Here is a 20,134-nt window from a genome sequence, read left to right as displayed (position 1 = left end):
AACTCATCTGATAAATTCAAACACCTTTATTCATCCAATGACTCAATGACCCATTGGATGAATAAAGGCTTTTGAATTTATCAGATGAGTTGAAAGATACTTTTTTGGTGTGCACCATTCTGATTGGGAGGACAATTCCACTTTGGTTCTGTCCAATATTGGTCGCCATACCTAAAGAAGGATATGGCGATACTCGAGAGGGTTCAGAAGAGAGCGACACGTTTGATAAAAGGTATGGAAAACCTTTCATACGCTGAAAGATTGGAGAAACTGGGGCTCTTTTCCCTAGAAAAATGGAGACTTAGAGGGGACATGATAGAGACTTACAAGATCATGAAGGGCATAGAGAAAGCGGAGAGGGACAGATTCTTCAAACTTTCGAAAACTACAAGAACGAGAGGCCATTTGGAAAAATTAAGAGGGGACAGATTCAGAACCAATGCTAGGAAGTTCTTCTTCACCCAAAGGGTGGTGGACACCTGGAATGCGCTTCCAGAGGGTGTGATAGGGCAATGTACGGTATTGGAGTTCAAGAAGGATTTGGACAATTTTCTGAAGGAAAGGAGATAGAGGGGTATAGATAGAGGGTTACTATACAGGTCTTGGACCTGGTGGGCCCCTGCGTGAGCGGACTGTTGGGCATGATGGACCTCTGGTCTGACCTAGCAGAGGCACTTCTTATGTTCTTAAAAAATCTCTCCTACTGCTATCAAATTGCGAATTGGCATTATTGGCAAAACACAAATGCACAGATGTCTTGGAACCCATGAGACAAGAAATGTGCCTTCGGAAGTCCTTAGGAGATCTAGTTCAGGGCTTTGTGTCTGATTTAATGAGTTTAATGCCTGAAGCTTATATGAAATATTCAGGGTTGTCTGCACAGCCTAGAAGTATGTTGTTGATTGTTTGGGGTCCCCCCCCCTTACAGAGCATTGGTCCACTGCGGAAAGGTAAATCTGCGGGAACTAGAGATCCAGTCAGAAAAGGACTGGGATGACTGGGGGTCAGGTTTGATTCCTTTGCTCCCATAAAACAAAATCTTCAGGTTTAGAGTTTTCTAGGTCACAAGTGGGCACTACCAGCCAAGAGTCTGGCAGCCCTGGACTAGGCAGAGGATCCAAGTGTCCAGACTCTTTAAACCAGCACTCTCACTATCCTTTTCTCCTTTACACATGGAATTTCTACCCATCGGAATTCTGTGTTTCGGCTCCTGTAGAATTCAAATCGATAGTCACAATGAATATGCCATATGAAATATTTGTATATAATGAAGCCTGCAAATCTCTCTCATTCATATTTATTAGGTTAAAAAAAAGCCATGGCTGGTTGGGTGTGTCTCCTTTTGGGTTGAGAATCCCTGATCTAAGAGCTATTAACTGTGTATATAGGAGGCAAAATGCAGCAGTTGTGTTACAGCTGCAGCACTGGTGATCTCATCAAAACGTTAATGTAACAGAAGCCAAAGCAACGGCAAGAAAAAAGAATGCAGCAAGTTAACACGGCTGTTGCTTTTGAAGCACTTAAAAAAATTACTTTTAGAGCTGAAACGTAGGCATTTGTCATTTCCCACAGTTAAAGAAAGGAAGAACCGTCTTCTGCTACTTATGATTTCATGCCCGGCCATCCGAACTTTCAGAGTTAGCAGGCACACCAATCGGGCTGCGGTCGAGGTAGAGAGAAAGAACTCTGGTACGGGAAAAAAAAACCCAACCCATATGGGCACCACCATACCCGTTGGAGAAGCTGGATTTCACGGCTAAGGGGATGGGCCAAAAAGTTAGCGCTTGCGCAGTTTTTCTAGACTTCTCCCTCTCCCTGCCGACTGTAGTACGGAGAAAGCGTGCGAAGAGAACGATGACATCAGAGACGAGGAGGCGGGGTTGTCGTGCGGGCTCCAGCCATGGCTACTGTGGATGCGGAGGTGAGTGCGAGCAGCGCGGCGTGGCGCCGCTACTTTATAACAATCCTCTAGGGAGGGGGGAGGAGGGAGAGTGAGCGAGCAAGCATGCAGGAGGAGGAGATGTGAGAGAGGAGAGGGGGAGGAGAAGTACTGGCTCGGTTCCTCGTGAAGCGGCCCGGGCGGCCTGCCAGCTCCTGCCCTAGCCCGGCTGGGCCGCCGGTAACCCTCACCTCCACGAAACCAATTACTGAGGTGAAGCGGCGACCTGGCGGGCCAGAGGAGAAGAGGAGGCGCTGGAGGAATCTGCCCCCCCCCCACGGTCCTCCCCCTCTCCGTCTCGTTTACCGACGGGCCCTGACTCCTTGCACGGTGCATTTAGGGAAGGTGGTGGTGTAGTAGTAGCAGCAGCTCTTCATCCCTCTCTTGTGGAACATTTTGTTGTTGTTTCTTTTACACATTCACAAAGGGGGGTATTGAAGTGACCGGTTCTTCCAACATTTTTCTACTGAGGGATTCCCCAGGGCGGCTAAGGGTGCACGTTGTGCTGTTCTCTGTATTGATAAAAGAGCAAGTAATTCTGGAAAAAGGATTCATGGATTCCTTCTCTAGTATATTTGCAGGATTGCCCAGGTAGTGCTTTTGCACTAAAACACACCTTAGTACCTGAAGTTGTTCTCTGGGAGAATATCTTTAGTGGCCCAGGGATGAGGGATGTTAGTGAAAGCTAATTCCATGAAGTCCTTTCAATTTGCTAGTAGTGAAAATCCTATAACCCCCCCCCCCCCCCCCCCCCCCCGTGTTCAGGCCTTTTGATAAATTTAGTTTTATTCTTCAACTGCTCTGACAAGTGTTTGTATTACTAAATGAAATACACATGCTTATAACAAAAAATTAAATATTTGTTGCTAATCTCATCACAATGGATGATATTGAATTGATAGATTCTTAAGTGAATTTGGGGTGAGCTTTTATTTTTCTGTTTTTTTGCCTTCAGAAAAATATAAAAAAATAAGTAATCAAATCTAACCTTCCCAAACTGTGCAATGGAGTTTGTAACTTTAATGAATTAAAAATGTCACTTTGACCCTGGGCAAGTCACTTAATCATCCACTGCCCCAGGTACATTAGATAGGTTTGGAGCCCACCTGGACAGATATGGGAAATGCTTGAAGTACCTGTATGTAAACTGCTTTGAATGTGGTTGTGTAACTACAAAAAGGCAGTATGCAATTCCCAATCCCTTTTCCTCACCTATGGTAATCCAGGCCATATGTATTTCTTAATGTAACATACCTTTTTATTTTATTTATATTTATTTATTCAATTTTCTATACTGTTCTCCCAGGGGAGCTCAGAACGGTTTTACATGCATTTATTCAGGTACTCAAGCAGTTTTCCTTCTCTGTCCCAGCGGACTCACAATCTGTCTAAAGTACCTGGGGCATTGGGGGGATTAAATGACTTGCCCAGGGTCACAAGGAGCAGCGTGGGTTTGAACCCACAACCACAGGGTGCTGAGGCTGTAACTTTAACCACTGCGCCACACTCTCCCGTCTGTTATGTCATTCTGCTATTGAAAAGATATTTCCCTCTGCCTACAGCAGGGGTTTCCAGCTTGTCTTGGGGGACCGCAACCAATCAGGTTTTCAGGATCTGCGTAATGAATATTATGAGATCATTTTTCCCATACTACCTCCTAGGTATGTAGATCCCTTATGCATATTCATTTTGAATATCCTGAAAACCTGACTTGCTAGGGTTCCCTGACGTGGGTTCAAGCATGGTGCAAGTCACTTAATCCTCCATTGCCTTAGGTACACTAGGTAGATTGTGAGCCTGCCGGGACAGATAGGAGAAAAATGCTTTAACATATGAATGTAAAACCGCTTAGACAACCTCCATTGATAAGCGGTATATAAATAATAAACTTGGCTTTGCATAACTGGCTTAGAAGGTTTATAATGTAAGGGGCCAACACAGAAAAGTGCACTAGGCACACTGCTTAACTTGGCTTTAGTGCACAATTTTTTGTATTGGAGCTAACCTTGCATAAAGCCCTGTATAGAGACCAGCACAAATCATGTTTAAATCCTGTGGTAATGATGCTATTAGTTATGCAGTACAGATAGAAAGAATTGTATAGAAGACCAAAAGTCTTTAATACTACACAGGACTTTAATGCCAGATTTGATAAAACATTAATTTGTGCTATAGTCTACATTGGTGAAGATTTAGGGCTGGATTCTGTATAGGATGCCCCGTCTCTGAAGCCGCCTAAGCGGCTTTTGAGAATCACACATAGGCATCCTATATAGAAACGCGACGGTCCTCACAGACAGATGCCTAAACCCGCCTAACACCACGATTCTGTAACCGGCGTCCATGTCACAGATGCCAGATAGAGAATTAGGTTGCTACTGAGTTTATCGTGGCAAAGGAATTCCCTGCTGAGATAAGTTTAGCGGCAACCCGTGTCCTCCTCCCCGGAAAACTACTGGCAGAAGGTATGCCAGCCCCTCCTGCCGGAACCTGGGAACCCCCTCCAAACATCACCGGCAGGAAGGATGCCCAGTCCCTCCCCCGCAATCATCGCCGGCAGGAGGGATGCCCAGTCCCTCCTGCTGGACATCTGCCCGCCCCATAAAGTAGCCTGCCACCTGGACCCCCTACCTTATGTTGATGGCCAACTGGAGGCATCTTTCCTGCCTCCGGCCAACTGGCCTGCCTTCACTTGAATGGCGGGTCTGCCCTTTCCCAGTACATCGTGGGATGCACTGTGGAGGGGCCTTAGGCCCTGATTGGCTAAGTGGAATTTTAAGTCCCTCTTGCAGTGCATTCTGGGATGCACTGGGAGCGGACTAAGATTCTGATTGGCCAGATCCCTTAGGTCAGAATCTTAGGCCACTCCCAGTGTATCCCAGAATGCACTGTGAGAGGGGCCTAAGGCCCCTCCCCAGTGCATCCCATGATGCTCCTGGAAGGGGCAGGCCCGCTAGTCAAATGTCCTTGTTCAATCAATCATTCTTTCGAGGCTGGATTATTGTAGTTTGGTCTATATAAGCTTGACCAAGAAAAGCTTTCAAAGACTTCAACTGATCCAGAATACTGCGGCTAAACTGATCTTTGAAAAAGTAAATTCAATCATGTCTCTCCGCTTCTGCAAAAACTTCATTGGCTTCCAATAATTTCCAGGGTTTATTTTAAATGTGCTTGCTTAACATTTAAGATCTTGCATGGCATCCTTCCTCCTTTAATTCCCCAGTCTTAGAATACTGCAAGATCTGACATTACCAGATCTACTGAAAAATTTAAATTGTCCTTTCCTATGTCAAAAGGCGATATCTATGTTGGCAAATTAGGGAAGTCTCTACTTTTCAAAATTACTGAGTTGTGGAATGATTTTCCTGCTCGACTGCACAATCTGGTCTCTTTCCAACTATCTTTTGGAAACATCTGAAAACTTGGTTATTTTCAAAGTTGTAAATTCCACTCCTCTCCATACTATTCCAAATCCACATTGTATTTGTTCTCTTTTCTAATTTTTGTAAACTGTGCCGAGCTCTACTGTTATAAAGAAGATGCGGTATATAAGCCTAAGGTTTAGATTAGAATGAAGGCAGGCCAGGCGGCTGGAGGCAGAAAGGATGTTTCCAGCTGGCCATCAGCATAAGGTGGTGGTGGTGGTGGTGGGGGGGGGGGTTTCCAGGTGGGCTGTGGGGGTCCAGGGGTGTGTGGGCGAGGGGGAGTCCGGGGAGGGGGTTGGCTGGGGGTTGAGGGGGGCTACTTTACGGAGTGGGGAGGTAGGCATCCCTCCTGCCGGTGATGTTCGGGGGAGAGGGGGTTCCTGCCAGTAGTCTTCACGGTGGGGGGAGGGTGTTGCTGCAACCGCTAAACTTATTACAGTAGGGAGATCCCTTGATGCGATAAGCTCAGTGGCTGTGTCTGCTTGAAAAGGCTTACATTTCAGGTGTCTACCATGCGCCTAGGGAGGTGGGTAGTAGAGAATGACATGGGATCAAGCTTTCCCCCATTCCCGTGGGAACTCATTTTCCCGTCCCATCCCCGCAAGTTCTTTTCCTGTCCATGCCCTAGTCCTGCAAGCTCTGTCCTCATCTTCATAAGCCTCAAACACTTTAAAATCATAAGTGTTCGAGGCTTGTGCAGTTAAGGAAGAGCTTACACAAATGGGACAGGGGCAGCAACAAAACTTGTGGGGATGGGATTGGGAAATTGAGTTCCTGGGGGGATGGGGACAAATTTGGCCCCGTGTCATTCTCTAGCATTAGGACCTCCTAGGCCCATCATAAGTTCGCCTAAGGCCATTTCTGGGTGAAGCCATACCCATGTCTGTACTTAGAAGAGCTTAGGTGGGCCTCCGCGCCTACAATGTAGGCGGCCTGCCCCGGGCTGTTTTTTTTTAAAATGTGTGTCCTTATTGGCTGGTTAGACAGCAGTAGGCTGCCTACAATTGAGACACCATTTATAGAATTTACCCCTTACCCCCCTTTTCTACAAAACTGCGCTTGCAGTTTCTAGCGCAGGGAGCTGTGCTGAATGAGCATCGGGAGCAGCGCGGGCCATTCAGCGTGGCTCTGTGCTAGAAACAGCACAGTTTCGTAGAAGAGGGGGTTAATGTCTGTATCTTTACTTTATTGCCAGACTATTACCCACAGCTTTTTTATGGGTTCCACAAAGAACATGGGTAAAAGAGAACTGAGGGAGATGTACTGGGGCTAAAAAAGCAAAAGTGATCTACACTGTTGAGAACTGCATGCACACATAGGTCTGAGCATAAAAATTATATTAACACTTGGAGTTGCATTTACCTAATATTTTTCAATACAGATATGCACAAAATAGCTTTCCAGCATTCCATGTATGTGTAACACTGGCTTGACATTGGATGACATTTTTAGCTTCAATCCAGAAAAGGATTTGTGGGAAAAGCTACAGCATGCCGCCATACACCACAAATTTCTCACTATGCACATGGCCTGAATGAGATTCCAATGCCATGTACAGAAAAAAAAGGTGATACCTTTTTAATTGGCCTGCTTTAATACATTTTGTGATAAGCTTTGGAAAGTAGAGCCTTATTCAGATTTGGGTCTGCCTTCTAAAGCTTGTCAAAAAAATGTTAATCCAATAAGTTATCAATTTTGTTTTTCTTTTTGTGTTTTATTTCTATTTATTACCTTTAAAGTGGACTAACATGGAAACCATACTACTTATTGAATGCCCTATGGGGTTCATAATAATAATAATAATAATAATAAAAAAAGTCTAAAAAGTGTCCTATATGGCTACTTGGACGATCAAAAAGCCTGATCGTTCAAGTACCCATAACCAAAGCTGGTTTTTAGACATATCTAAAAACAGCTTAGGCCTTTCCCCTGCCTCTAAACGCACAGAGAGAAAAGAGGTGTGTTTAGAGGAGGGGAAAGGACGGGAGGTGGGCCGACCTACACCTAGGCTTGCAGCAGGTATAACCAAACCATTTGACAGATTGTCTAGTCGGCACTTAGACCTTTTTGACTTAGATGAAGTCAAACCAGGTCTAAGTGCCGAAAAAAGGGGCCGCTGAGCTGATGGCCGCTGGTGCGATCAGTTCAGCGGCCCGGCAACCTACCCACTGCAACCATCGCGGCAGGAGAGATGCCCAATCTCTCCTGCTGCAATATATCGCCCCCCCGTCCGACAACGTCGGGGCAAGAGGGAGCCCAAGCCCTCTTGCCCTGTTGAACTGTGGCCCCCCACTGACAACATCGGGGCAAGATGGAGCTCAAGCCCTCCTGCCCCGCGATCACTAACCCCCACCCCCCTCGATTACGGTCGGCCAGGAGGGAGCCCAAGCCCTCCTGCCCCGCGATCGCTAACCCCCCCTCCCCCCCCCCCCCCCGATTACGGTCGAGCAGGAGGGAACCCAAGCCCTCTTGCCCCGGTTATCCCCACACCTACACGAACGGGCCAGGAGGGAGCCCAACCTCTCCTGGCCCTGGCGACCCCTCCACCTATATGAACGGGCCAAGAGGGAGCCCAAGCCCTCCTGGCCCCGGCGACCCCCCCCCACCTACACGAACAGGCCAGGAGGGAGCCCAAGCTCTCCTGGCCCCGGCGACCCCCTACCTCTCACCCCCCACTACAATACAGGCAGGAGGGATCCCAGGCCCTCCTGCCCTCGACACAACCCCCTTCTCCCCCCAACGACCGCCCCCCCAGAACCCCAGATTGGCCCCCCCTGCTGACCCGCGACTCCCCTGGCCAACCCCATGACCCCTCCACCCCCACCCCCCCATACCTTTAATGTTGGCCAGACGGACGGGTGCCAAAACCCCCCATCCGGCAGGCCAGCCGGGTCCAGAATGGGGCCGGATTGGCCCAGGCGGCAGAAACCCCGCCCACAGGTGGGGCCTGAGGTGCCTGGGCCACTCAGAATAGGCCCGGGAGCCTTAGGCACATGGGCCCAATCTCATGCATATTGTGGGTATCTTGAAAACTTGACTGGCTGGGTGTGTCCTACTCCCAAGGACTGGATTGAGTACTACTATTGTAGCCAAACTTGAGCACATCTTCAAAGTAAATTTCAGTATAGGTAAAATGCAAGTAACTCGTTCCCAATATGAATCAGGCATTGCATTTAAAGGAAAGCAACAACAAATAATGGGCAATCTGTTGCTTTTTGTTTCTAGCCATGACTTACTGTAGCTTTAATTTTTGTTCTTATAATCATATATTGCAGGACCAGTGTCCTGCAAACCTTTTTTTGCTCTGGCACACTAAGAGCAAATGTTCTTCTGTGGCACACTTGACTCGTTTTCCCTGAGCTCAGGGCTGTGTCTTGAGGGTCTCCAAGCATGCGCGGACTTTGATGCAATGTCACACACATGAAAGCATACGCACAACATCATCACATCAGAGGCCTTCCAGACATGGCCCTGATCTCAGGGAAAATGAGATGAGGTTCGTGTGGGGGCAGAGAGAAAGAGAGGCTCCGACGTTGGAAGTGACACTCGTGTGTCCTTCAATCCCTGGCGGCACACTCAGAATCTCACCACGATGCACAGTTTGCAATTCACTGACATATTGCTAGGCCAACCATTAATGTATTAAAGTAGCAAGTAAAAACAATACATAGTATTCTGTTCCTCAGAGGAGACGCACGACCTACGTTTGGCGGGAAGGCAATTGCGCATGCGCGGTGCAGCACTCGCAAACTTTCTGAAAGTTCTTAGAGTCTGCTTGCGAGGCTGTCCATTTTGGGGCTCCATGGATGACGTCACCCACATGTGGAGAATATCTGCCTGCTGTCCCTGGATAACAACTGTTACGGAAAGTAACTACTTTACAGACCCGGCTTACGTGACACAGCCGGTGGGCATGCTGCCAGCTTCCAGGTCAGTTCATTCCTTTGGGGGGGTCACTGCCCAGGTTCTTACTGACTCAGATTGCCTTAGTTGGCACACTGATACTATGCCTCTTTTGTCACCAGACGCAAATTCCACCTTGGATGACACTGATTTCCTTTGTGGAAAAGTTCAACAAGATACCTCGTGGTGCCCTGATCTGGGTGATGGACTCTCCATCCGCTGGCAGTTTGTCTGCTTCAGTCTACAATTTCATTATGAATGCCATGGAAGAACTGAAGTTGGAAGGTCAGCCTTCCATGTCTAACTGTAGAATTATGAACTGCTCTAATGCTCTTTTTTCCTGCGCATCCAGATCTCGCTGCTCTGGTTACTGAACAGTGGGATATTCCGGAGAATTCTTTCAAACTGACTAAAACTATGTCTAAGCTTTATCCTATGGCACTGGAGTTTCAACAGCTGTTTGAGCAGCCGAGGGTGGATTTTTAGTGGCTCAGGTTAACAAGTGCACATCCCTCCCTTGTGAAGGAGGAATGATGCTTAAAGATTCCCAGGATTGTAGGGTAGATATGGTCTTAAGCTTTTTGAAGTGGCTTCTTCAGGCATTAAGGTTGCAGCAGCTGCCTCATTTGTGGCACAGGAACCATTGGTGGAGGAGGATGCCTGCCTCCGGATGGTGCTGGAGGGCATGGACTATGTAGCAGATGCCTTGTATGATATCATAAGGGTTCTAGGCAAAGTCTCGGTTTATGCAGTGTCAGTTTGCAGGACACTTTGGATCCGCCACTGGGCTGGAGATTCGGCCTCTAAGGTGACATCGAGTATGCTCCCCTTCAAGGGACAAATGCTTTTTGACAAGGGGCTGGATGACCTCATGGCTAACATGGCAGACCGTCACCCAAAGTCTCACTGGATGGCAAGCCTTGGCGTCCTCCTGGAGGGAGTTGCAGTAATTTTCGTCGCTCATGCAGATTTTTCCAGAATTTCACGGGCTCATCCACCCAGAGATATTTGCAAGGGTACAAACGGCTCTATAGCAATCCCAGACACCGGCAGGCTTTGGGTTCTCGCACCAGCCTCTCCTCCAAGAGGTCCCAATGATGCTAGGACTTCAGCTGTGCCTCCTCAAATTGGAGGCTGGTTGTTGGAATTTTGCCAGGAATGGGAATGGATCTCGGACCAGTGGGCACTGGATATCTTACAGGAGAGATATAAGATAGACTTCTTTCGTTTACCACCAGATTTATTTCTGGATTTTACAGCTGGATGGACGGAAAAGGTGTCAAAGGTCTGAGCAACAGTGCAACGGCTCTTGGACATTTAAGCTGTAGAGCCAGTCCCCATAGGCAAATCGGGCTCCAGGAGATTCTCCTTATATTTCATTGTGCCAAAGAAAGGCTCGGAGGATCTCAAGGCAGTCAGTGCCTTTCTAAAGATTCTGCACTTTCTAATGGAACAGTGTGATTGGTCATCTCAGCAGTGACTCTGGGAGAATTGCTAGCATGCTATTTTGTCGAAGAGCGGAACCAGGAAGTTTAGGTCCAGGAACTCCTTTATGTCTTCCCATCTTGGCCCATGGTGGGTTGAGTCATCCGCAGGATCGCAACTCATCTGGGCCTGTTGATCCTAGTAGCCCCGGCATCTGTGGTACATGGATCTCGTCCATCTTCAGTGGGATAAGAAGCTCAGGCTCTCTCTTCATCGCTACCTTCTCAGTCAGGGACAGGTTCCTATGGAGAACCCTCAGTTCTTTGGTCTTATGGCATGGCTCTTGAGTGCAAGGCCTTGATTCAGAGGGGCTACTCTGATGTGGTCATTGCCACTCTTTTGAGGACCAAGAAGCCTTCTACTATGCTGGCTTATGCCAAAGCTCGGGAGGCTTTCCAGTAGTGGTGTACTAGGGATGATCCCACTTTTCTGCTTTTGTCTGCTGCTTTGCCTGATCTCATTTCGTAGACTCTGCAGGAGTTGAATTTAGTCATCAGTTGGCTCCTACCATCTCCTCTCTCCTTTGTGGAGTACGAGCTCAATCTTTTCGCTTTTCCCTGGCATCCTGATATGAGCATTCTGATCTCAGAGCAATGGGATTCTCCGGAAGGCTTTCTCAAGGTGTCGAGGTCTATGTCCAGTTTGTACCCTATGCAGCAGGAGTACCAGCACCTTCTTGGTCAGCCTAAAGCTGACTCTTTGATTGCACAGGTGACAAGACGCACCTCCCTTCACAGTGAGGGTGGTGCTTAAGGACATGCAAGACCGCCATGTGGAAGTGGTTCTCATGAGATTTTTTGAGGTAACAGTTTTGGGAGTCAGAGCTGCCCCTGCAGCGTCCTTTGTCACGTGCGCTTGCTTGTCCAGGCTGCGTACTCTAGAATGTGAGGCTGCGGAGCCGCCGCCTCAGCTTTTTTTGGCTGGAGTAGATTGTAGATTGTTACTGACACCCTGTATGACCTTATGCGGGCCCTGGGTAAGGTTTTGGCGTATTCGATTTATGCTCGCCATATGTTCTTGATTAGTGGGCCGGTGATTCCACCTTTAAGGCCACTCTTGCTAGGCTTCCTTTTAAGGGGCAATTGTTATTTGGCAAGGGCTTGGATGATCTCATGAATTCTGTGGTGGACTGTTGCCCTAAGACCTTGCCTGACAAAAAACCCAGAACCTCTAGAGGTTCAGGATGCTCTAATTTTCATGGCTCCAGGCGTTCTTGCCCTTATTAAGTTCCACATCTCAGAGATTTTTCCAGAGCTACAGTCATAGGTTCTCAGGCTCCAGGCATAACCAGCCTTCTGCCTCCCGTTCAACTCCCGCTGCCAAAAAGGCGCAATGATACCAGGCTGAGGGAGATCTCTCTCCATATCGAGGGGCAAACTCAGCATTCCTGCAGGCTTGGGTGCACTGGAATTTGCCCAACTTCTGACAGATTAGTTTGTGGACTCTCCTCTGGGGCACCCGGACAAGGTGGTCAAAGTGCAGGTCACTGTACAATGATTGTTGGATATTCAGACCATAGAACTAGTGCCATCCAAAGACTCTGGTTCAGGCAGATGCTCTATATACTTTATCGTGCTAAAGAAATGCTCAGATGATTGAAGACCAATCCTGGATCTTATGCTTGTCGATGCAGCACTCAAGGTTCTGTGCTTTTGCATGGAGACAGTGTGGCCTGTTATAGCAGCAGTGGCCCTTGCCTCTCTGGCTCTCACAGAGGCTTACTTACATTTTCTCATTTATCAGTAGAGAATGACATGGGAACAAATTTTTCCCCATCCCTGTGGGAACTCATTTTCCCATCCTGTCCTAGTGAGTTCTTTTCCTGTTCCTGCCCTATTCCTGCAAGCTCTATCTTCATCTGTACAAGCCTCAAACACTTTAAAATCATAAGTGTTTGAGGCTTGTGAAGTTAAGGCAGAGCTTACAGGAATGGGACAGGGAAATTGAGTTCCTGGGGGGACAGGAACAAATTTGTCCACGTGTCATTCTCTAATCAGGAGCACCCAAAATTCCTCTGGTTTCATGTTCTGGAAAATCATTACCAGTTTTCAGCTCTGCCTATTGGACTACCTAACGTACCTCGTACCTTCGCCAAGATGATTGTTATCATGGCAGCTCACTTGAGGAAGATGGGGCTGCAGCTGCAGGTGCACCTGTGTTTGGACAATTGGTTAATCAGAGCCCCTTTGTTGGCTGAAGGTCAGCGCATGGTGGATCAGGTGGTCCAGGTCCTAGAAGGCATGAGTTGTATTGTGCTTTACAGGAAAAGCAATTTGAACCCCCCACCCAATGCAGTCCTTTGAATATCTAGGGGTCTTGTTCGACACGGCAGCTGGCCCAGTTTATCTTCTGGAAACATGCAGACAGAAGCTGTGCTTTCAGATATCTTGCCTTCTGGGCAAAGCAGCTCTGTCTGTGTGGGACTGTCTTCAGGTCAATGGCGTCCTCCAGGGATGTGGTCCCTTGGGCAAGGGCGCATGTGAGTTCTCTGCAGTACTTGTTGCTGGGCTCCACAGACAAGAAGCGTTGCAGGCAGCTCTTCCTTGGACTCTGGAGGTCCGGGCCAGCATGAATTGCTGGCTCCCTCCTCAGTCCCTTTCCAGGGGTATGTCATTGCAGATTGTGTCTTGTGCTGTGGCAACCGTTGTCCCATTCTGGGGTGTTGGACGCCATCTCTAAGGAGGAACTGGTCAAAAAGAAATAAGAGAATAGTAGCTAGCAGAGGTCTAGTGAACGTCCAGTGGAATTCTGGTCACACTATGACATAACTTCTAGTTCAGACTCAGACTCTCTTTTGGTGGACTGTTGGACTAACATGAGTACGCAGATATTAAACAAAATGGCCCTAAATTAAGGAAAACGAGAAATAAGAATCTGGAAGGCTGGTACGAAGCCGAGTTAGGAAATGTGAAACGAGAGTTACGGAAACTCAAAAGACAATGATTGAAATCAGGGGACAGTGAAGGGAGATCGAATTGGAGACTAAAATTAAAAGAATACAAAAAACTAATAATAAAGAAATGCACTAACTTTTACGCCCAAAAAATTGGCTCACCGACCATTAATAGTCGAAATCTCTTTATATTAGTTAACAATCTTTATGATATTCAGGCCTTTTCCTGTTCAACCTTAGATTCCCCACAATCTGCAGATGCTCTGGCTGAATTTTTTTAACAACAAAACCAACCATCTGAACTACCTGGTTGCCCAGTATAAAGATGAACCTGGGGTAGATATGTCATGGAATAATTTTACTACTCCATCCTGGCAACAATTCTGCAAATTTTATATGAAATACGCTGACTCCTATTGTAGATTAGACTGCTGCCCTCCAAATATTGTGAAAGTTGCTCCAGTCACTTTTAAAGCCAAGCTATATAATTGGCTTTCCTCTTTCCTGAGGATCTAGGCCAGATTCTGATCCCACCGATCGTAAAAAATCCTAAGGAATCTATCAAGTTGACATCAAATTAAAGACCTATTGCGAGCATTCCCTTATTCGTTAAGCTGATGGAAGGCTTGGTCAACCAGGAATTAGTAAAGTATTTGGACAAATTTAGCATACTACAAGACAATCAGTCAGGTTTTCGATCGGAGTTTAGCACTGAAACAGTCATTGCATCATTGTTAGATTTCCTTCATACCTTATTCAGTCAAGGCACAAGTGCACTAGTTCTGCAATTAGACTTAAGTAGTGCCTTCGATTTGGTCGATCATGCTATTCTGATTGACTTTTTGGAGTCAATTGGTCTTTCAGATAATGTGTTAAAATGGTTTCAGGGTTTTTTGAATAAACGATCATATCAAGTCTATAGTGCTAATAAACAATCCTGCAGCTGGGTAAACTCTTGTGGAGTTCCGCAGGGCTCTCCTCTATCCCCTACATTGTTCAACATTTACCTTGCCTCATTGGGGAACTTAACTGCAAAGCTTAAAATTTAAATTTTACATCTACGCAGACGATATCACTATAGTTATACTACCCTGTCCTCTGAGACAATTAATCAACTATCATCCATATTAAAGCAAATTGAATTATGGATGACCGAATTCAAATTGAAACTCAACTCGGACAAACCCAAATTTTTCTTGGCAAGCCCGAATGATAAAATTAAAGACTCATCGATTTTCTTTAACGGTCAGGTCTTCCCTATTGACTATTCCATAAAAATTCTGGGAGTGACTCTGGACCGTCACCTTACTCTAAATGTTCTCACAGATTTATTGGTTAGAAAATGCTTCTCGATACTATGGAAACTCAGAACCGTCAAAAAATACTTTGATGCAGCATCATTCTGCTTATTGGTCCAATCTTCCATCTTAAGCATGGTCAATTATTGCAACATCATTTACTTGGGATCCTTCAAAAAAAACCTTCAAAAACTTCGACAGATAGATAGGTTGAAAAGCGACAAATCACCAGGACCGGATGGAATCCACCCAAGGGTACTAAAAGAACTAAGAAACGAAATAGCAGAAACGCTCCGACATATTTGCAACCTATCCTTAAGAACTGGGGAGATCTTGGAGGACTGGAAAATAGCAAATGTCACACCTATCTTTAAAAAGGGATCGAAGGGTGACCCGGGGAACTACAGGCCGGTAAGCTTGACTTCAGTTCTGGGCAAGATGGTAGAAGCACTGATAAAAGACAGCGTCTGCGAGCACATAGAAAAAAATGGACAACTGAAGGCGAGCCAGCATGGCTTCTACAAGGGAAGATCGTGTCAAACGAACCTACTGCACTTCTTCGAAAGGATAAACAGCCAGATGGACAAAGGGGAACCCATTGACATCATTTATCTCGACTTCCAAAAAGCCTTTGACAAGGTACCCCATGAGCGGCTACTTAGGAAGCTGTGGAACCACGGGGTGGAGGGGGACGTGCACAGACAGATTAAACACTGGTTGGCAGGCAGAAAGCAAAGGGTTGGAGTGAAGGGCCACTACTTGGACTGGAAGAAGGTCACGAGCGGTGTTCCACAGGGGTCGGTACTCGGACCGCTGCTGTTCAATGTATTTATAAACGACCTAGAAATGGGGTCTTAGTGTGAAGTTATAAAATTTGCGGATGACACTAAACTCTGTAACAGGGTCAGAACAGTGGAAGAATGTGAAGACCTACAAAGGGACCTAAACAAACTAGAGGAATGGGCAAATAAATGGCAAATGAACTTTAACATAGAGAAATGCAAGGTCATGTATTTAGGGAAAAAGAACCCGATGTTCAGCTGCAAAATGGGGGGAACAGTGCTAGGGGTAAGCAACCTTGAAAAGGACTTGAGTATGCTGGTGGATACAACAATGAAACCAGCGGCACAATGTATAGCAGCCTCAAAGAAAGCAAATAGAATGTTGGGCATTATTAAGAAGGCTATTACAACCAGGATGAAGGAAGTGATCATGCCGCTATATCGTGCGATGGTGCGCCCGCATCTGGAGTACTGTGTCCAGTATTGGTCACCTTACCTCAAGAAGGACATGGCAATACTTGAGAGGGTTTAGAGAAGAGCAACGAAACTGATAAAAGGTATGGAAAACCTTTCATACACTGACAGGTTAGAAAGGCTGGGGCTCTTCTCACTGGAAAAGCGGAGACTCAGATGATAGAAACTTTCAAGATCATGAAGGGCATAGAGAAGGTAGAAAGGGACAGATTCTTCAGCCTACTAGGAACCACAAGAACAAAGGGGCACTCAGAGAAATTGAAAGGGGACAGGTTTAGAACAAATGCTAGGAAGTTATTTTTCACTCAGAGAGTAGTGGACACCTGGAATGCACTTCCTGAGGTTGTGATAGGACAGAGTACACTACGGGGTTTCAAAGAAGGATTGGATAAATTCTTGAAGGATACGGGGATTGAGGGATACAGATAAAGGTAGGGATAGGTTATGAAAGGGTATAGATAGAATGGATAAAGGGGATTCAAGGGTGTAGACAAGGATCACCTTACAAGTCATGGACCTGATGGGCCGCCGCGGGAGCGGACTGCTGGGCACGATGGACCTTTCGATCTGACCCAGCGGAGGCAACTTCTTATGTTCTTATTCAAAATTCGGCAGTTCGACTGATTTTTGGGTTGAAGAAATGGGAACACGTAAGCCCCTATTATCAAAAACTTCATTGGCTGCCCCTGGAAGCACGAGTTTTGTTTAAATTTTTTTGTCTTTGTTTTAAATCAATATTTGGTCTGGCCCCCACGTACTTGGTTTCTCAATTTAATCTGGAAAGTTCTATTAGGCCCACACGTAGAATTCATCTGTTCACCTATCCGACAATAAAAGCCTGCCACTACAAAAGATTCCTGGACAGAACTCTCGCTTTCCAGGCAGGTAAATGGAACGATTGACTAGGTAACATTATCCCGCATTCCTTATCCTACTTCAATTTTAGAAAATCAGCAAAAACGAATTTGTTTAATCGATTTGTAACCTAAGAATTTTATAGTTTTTCACTTCTTCTATTCTGTAAGCTTGTGTTTGATGACTTTGGTGACCACTTCGCTGATTTTCTAGCACCTCTTGTTGTAAACCACCTCGAACTATCATGGCTTTGGCGGTATATAAGAATAAAATTATTATTATTATTATTATTATCATTAAGACTGTTTTCCTTGTAGCGATCACTTCTGCATGTTGGGTCTCTGAGCTTCAAGCTCTTTCGTGCAGAGATCCTTTTCTACGAATCATTGATTCTGTGGTCATCTTGAGGACAGTGTCTTCCTCTCTTCCGAAGGTGGTTTCTGTATTCCATGTGAATCAGGAAGTTTGGCTGCCTGCCTTTGTTCCATCGGGCTCTAGATCCAAGGACCGACTTTTGCAGTCACTGGACGCGAGACGTCTCCTTCTGAGATACTTTGAGGCCACGAATGTCTTCCGTCTTTTGGACCATCTTTTTGTGCTTTCGGTCCCTGCATGGTAGAGTAGACTTGCTTCTAGATGGATCTGTGTGGCAATTTCCACTGCTTATGTTTCAGTGGAGAAGAAGCCTTCCCTGGGGTTGAAGGTGTACTCTACTAGAGGAATGGCTTCCTCTTGGGCAGAGTCAACAGCTGTTTCTTCTGAGGAGATTTTCAGGGCGGCCACTTGGGCTTCCCTACACATTTTCACAAAGTTCCACCGAGTTGATGTAATGGCCAAGCAAGATGTGGCTTTTGGGGCTTCAGTCCTGGCGGTGATTTTATTGCCCCCCCCCTCGATTTTGTGGGCCTGCTCTGATACGTCCCTCTTGTGCAGACTACAGAGGACTTGTACAAGAATGAAAGCTTAGGTTTCTTACCTCTGCTAATCTTCTTTCTTGTTAATCTCCTCTGTAATCTGCACACCCGCCCATTTTTCTGTCCGATTCGCAGATCGCCTGCCAAGTACAGTAACTGGTAAGCTGGACTTCTTTCTTTAATCAGCCTCACTGAGAATGCCATACTTGTCATTCACTTGAGATTTAAGTGGTATCAGGGTGCTTACATCTTTCTGACCCTCAGAATCTCCTTTATCCAAATTTGTATTGTTCCAAATTGTTTCTTGCTAAAGTTCAATGTTTATGTTAAGTTTCGCCTGCAGGCATTAATAGTTTTATGAGTTTTTATCATGAGCAGAATTGATTATGTGGTGGGGAGTTCCCCGTACCCTCTCCCTTTCTTCTTTTGTCTCCCGTTTTTTGGCTATAGCTCTTGTGTACTGACTGATCTTGAAGGGGAATGTCCCAGGAGATGACCAGAGGAGGAGGGTTAAGTCTTTAGTTTGAGTTCCCTAGAGTTCAAGGCTGGAAGGCATTGATAACCCTACCGTGCAGACTACAGAGGAGATTTACAAGAAAGAAGATTAGCAGAGGTAAGAAACCTAATCTTTCGATATTCTCATAACCCACCCATCACCGCTGGTTGGCTTCTTAGCTAGTTTACTGAACTGAGGAGTCATGCACCTATGTCGGGCAGGAAGGCACTTGCGCATGCGCGGTGCGGGCTATCGCAAACTTTCTAAATTTCTTAAAGTGGTGATGCACGTTTGAAGTGTCCGTACCAGGGCTCCGTGGAATATGAGAATGTCTGCCTGCTGTCCCTGGATAACACCTGTTATGGTAAGTAACTTTGCTTTCCTGACTACTGGCAAATAAATCTTTTACTGCTGGACTGGAAAAAGGGGTTAAACAAATACCAAATGTGTAATTTTAGATTTCAATTTGGCCATTTCTGGCCAGGGTTTTAGAAAAGGCAGCTTTGCTACAATTAGAGGAGTTTATAGATCAAAATGTTTGTTGGGATAAAAATCAATTTGGATTTAGGAAAGCACACAGTGTGAAGATCTTATTGTTAGCCACAACTGATTAGATACATTTAGGCATGGATCAAGGGATGTACTTAAGGTCTTTCTAGCTATTTCTGCTTTATTTCATTCCAAAAACCCTGAAATTTTATTACTGAGACTTACATAACTTGTGATTACTGGAACAGTGTGGAAATGTCTTAGATCATTCTTAGTAGACAGAAAAATGTGTGTTCGCAGCAATGGAGAAATTTCACATGAATTTTTAGTTAAGAGGTATTCCTCAGGGATCTGCACTATCTGCGACTTTTATTAACATCTTTTTGTCCCCTTTAGGACATCTGTTAGATGAGATGGGGGGTATCATATAGAACAGGGGTGCCCACACTTTTTGGGCTTGCGAGCTACTTTAAAAATAACCAAGTCAAAATGATCTACCAACAATAAAATTTTTTTAAAAAAACCACAAAGCACACTGTACGCATAGAAAATGTTAATTATCATTCCTATTCAGGGATTTTTTCAAAGAGGTCAAAGCAGATGACTCTATGCACTGTCACCTCAGTAACAACCATACAAAAATAGAGAAATACCCCCCTCCCTTTTTACTAAATCACGATAGCAGTTTTTAGCGCAGGGAGCTGCAATGAATGCCCAGTGCTGCTCTCGAAGCTCATAGGCTCCCTGCGCTAAAAACCGCTATTGCGGTTTAGCAAAAGGGGACCATAGTGTAAAATATAGACAGCAGATATAAATTCAGACACATTTTGATCACTAAATTTAAAATAAAATCATTTTTCCTACCTTTGTTTGGTGATTTCATGAGTCTCTGGTTGCACTTTCTTCTTCTGACTGTGCATCCAATCTTTCTTCCCTTCTTTCAGCCTGTATACTTCCTCTCCTCCAGAGCTCATTCCTTCCCCTAACTTTTTCTTCCTCTCTCCCTGCCTCCCTTTCTTTTTTTCTCTTTTCATGCCCCCTTTCTTTTTTTCTGTTTCTCTTCTTTCCTTCTGTCTCCCTGCCTGCCCTCTTTCTTTCTTTCTCCCTGCCCTCCCCAAACCACTGCCACTTCCGCTGCCATCGGGGAACAGGCCCCCAAGCCGCCGCCACCATCGCCATCC

The 20,134-nt window shown here is 45.9% G+C and overlaps 1 protein-coding gene across 6 annotated transcripts in view; it reads left to right on the top strand.

Moving 5' to 3' along the window:
* Positions 1–1,670: 1,670 nt before the first annotated feature.
* The window catches only part of EHMT1 (euchromatic histone lysine methyltransferase 1), a 642,972-nt gene continuing 624,508 nt past the window's right edge, over positions 1,671–20,134 (top strand). For all 6 annotated transcript variants that reach the window (XM_033961438.1, XM_033961434.1, XM_033961436.1 and 3 more), the window contains exon 1: positions 1,671–1,921. The gene's annotated coding sequence lies outside the window, so the exon portion shown is untranslated. The remainder of the gene's footprint in view (positions 1,922–20,134) is intronic.

This window comes from Geotrypetes seraphini, chromosome 10 (assembly GCF_902459505.1).
Source record: "Geotrypetes seraphini chromosome 10, aGeoSer1.1, whole genome shotgun sequence".
NCBI classification, from domain to species: domain Eukaryota; kingdom Metazoa; phylum Chordata; class Amphibia; order Gymnophiona; family Dermophiidae; genus Geotrypetes; species Geotrypetes seraphini.
The sequence above is the reverse complement of the archived record's forward strand: the minus strand, read 5'-3'. Positions and strand labels throughout refer to the sequence as shown.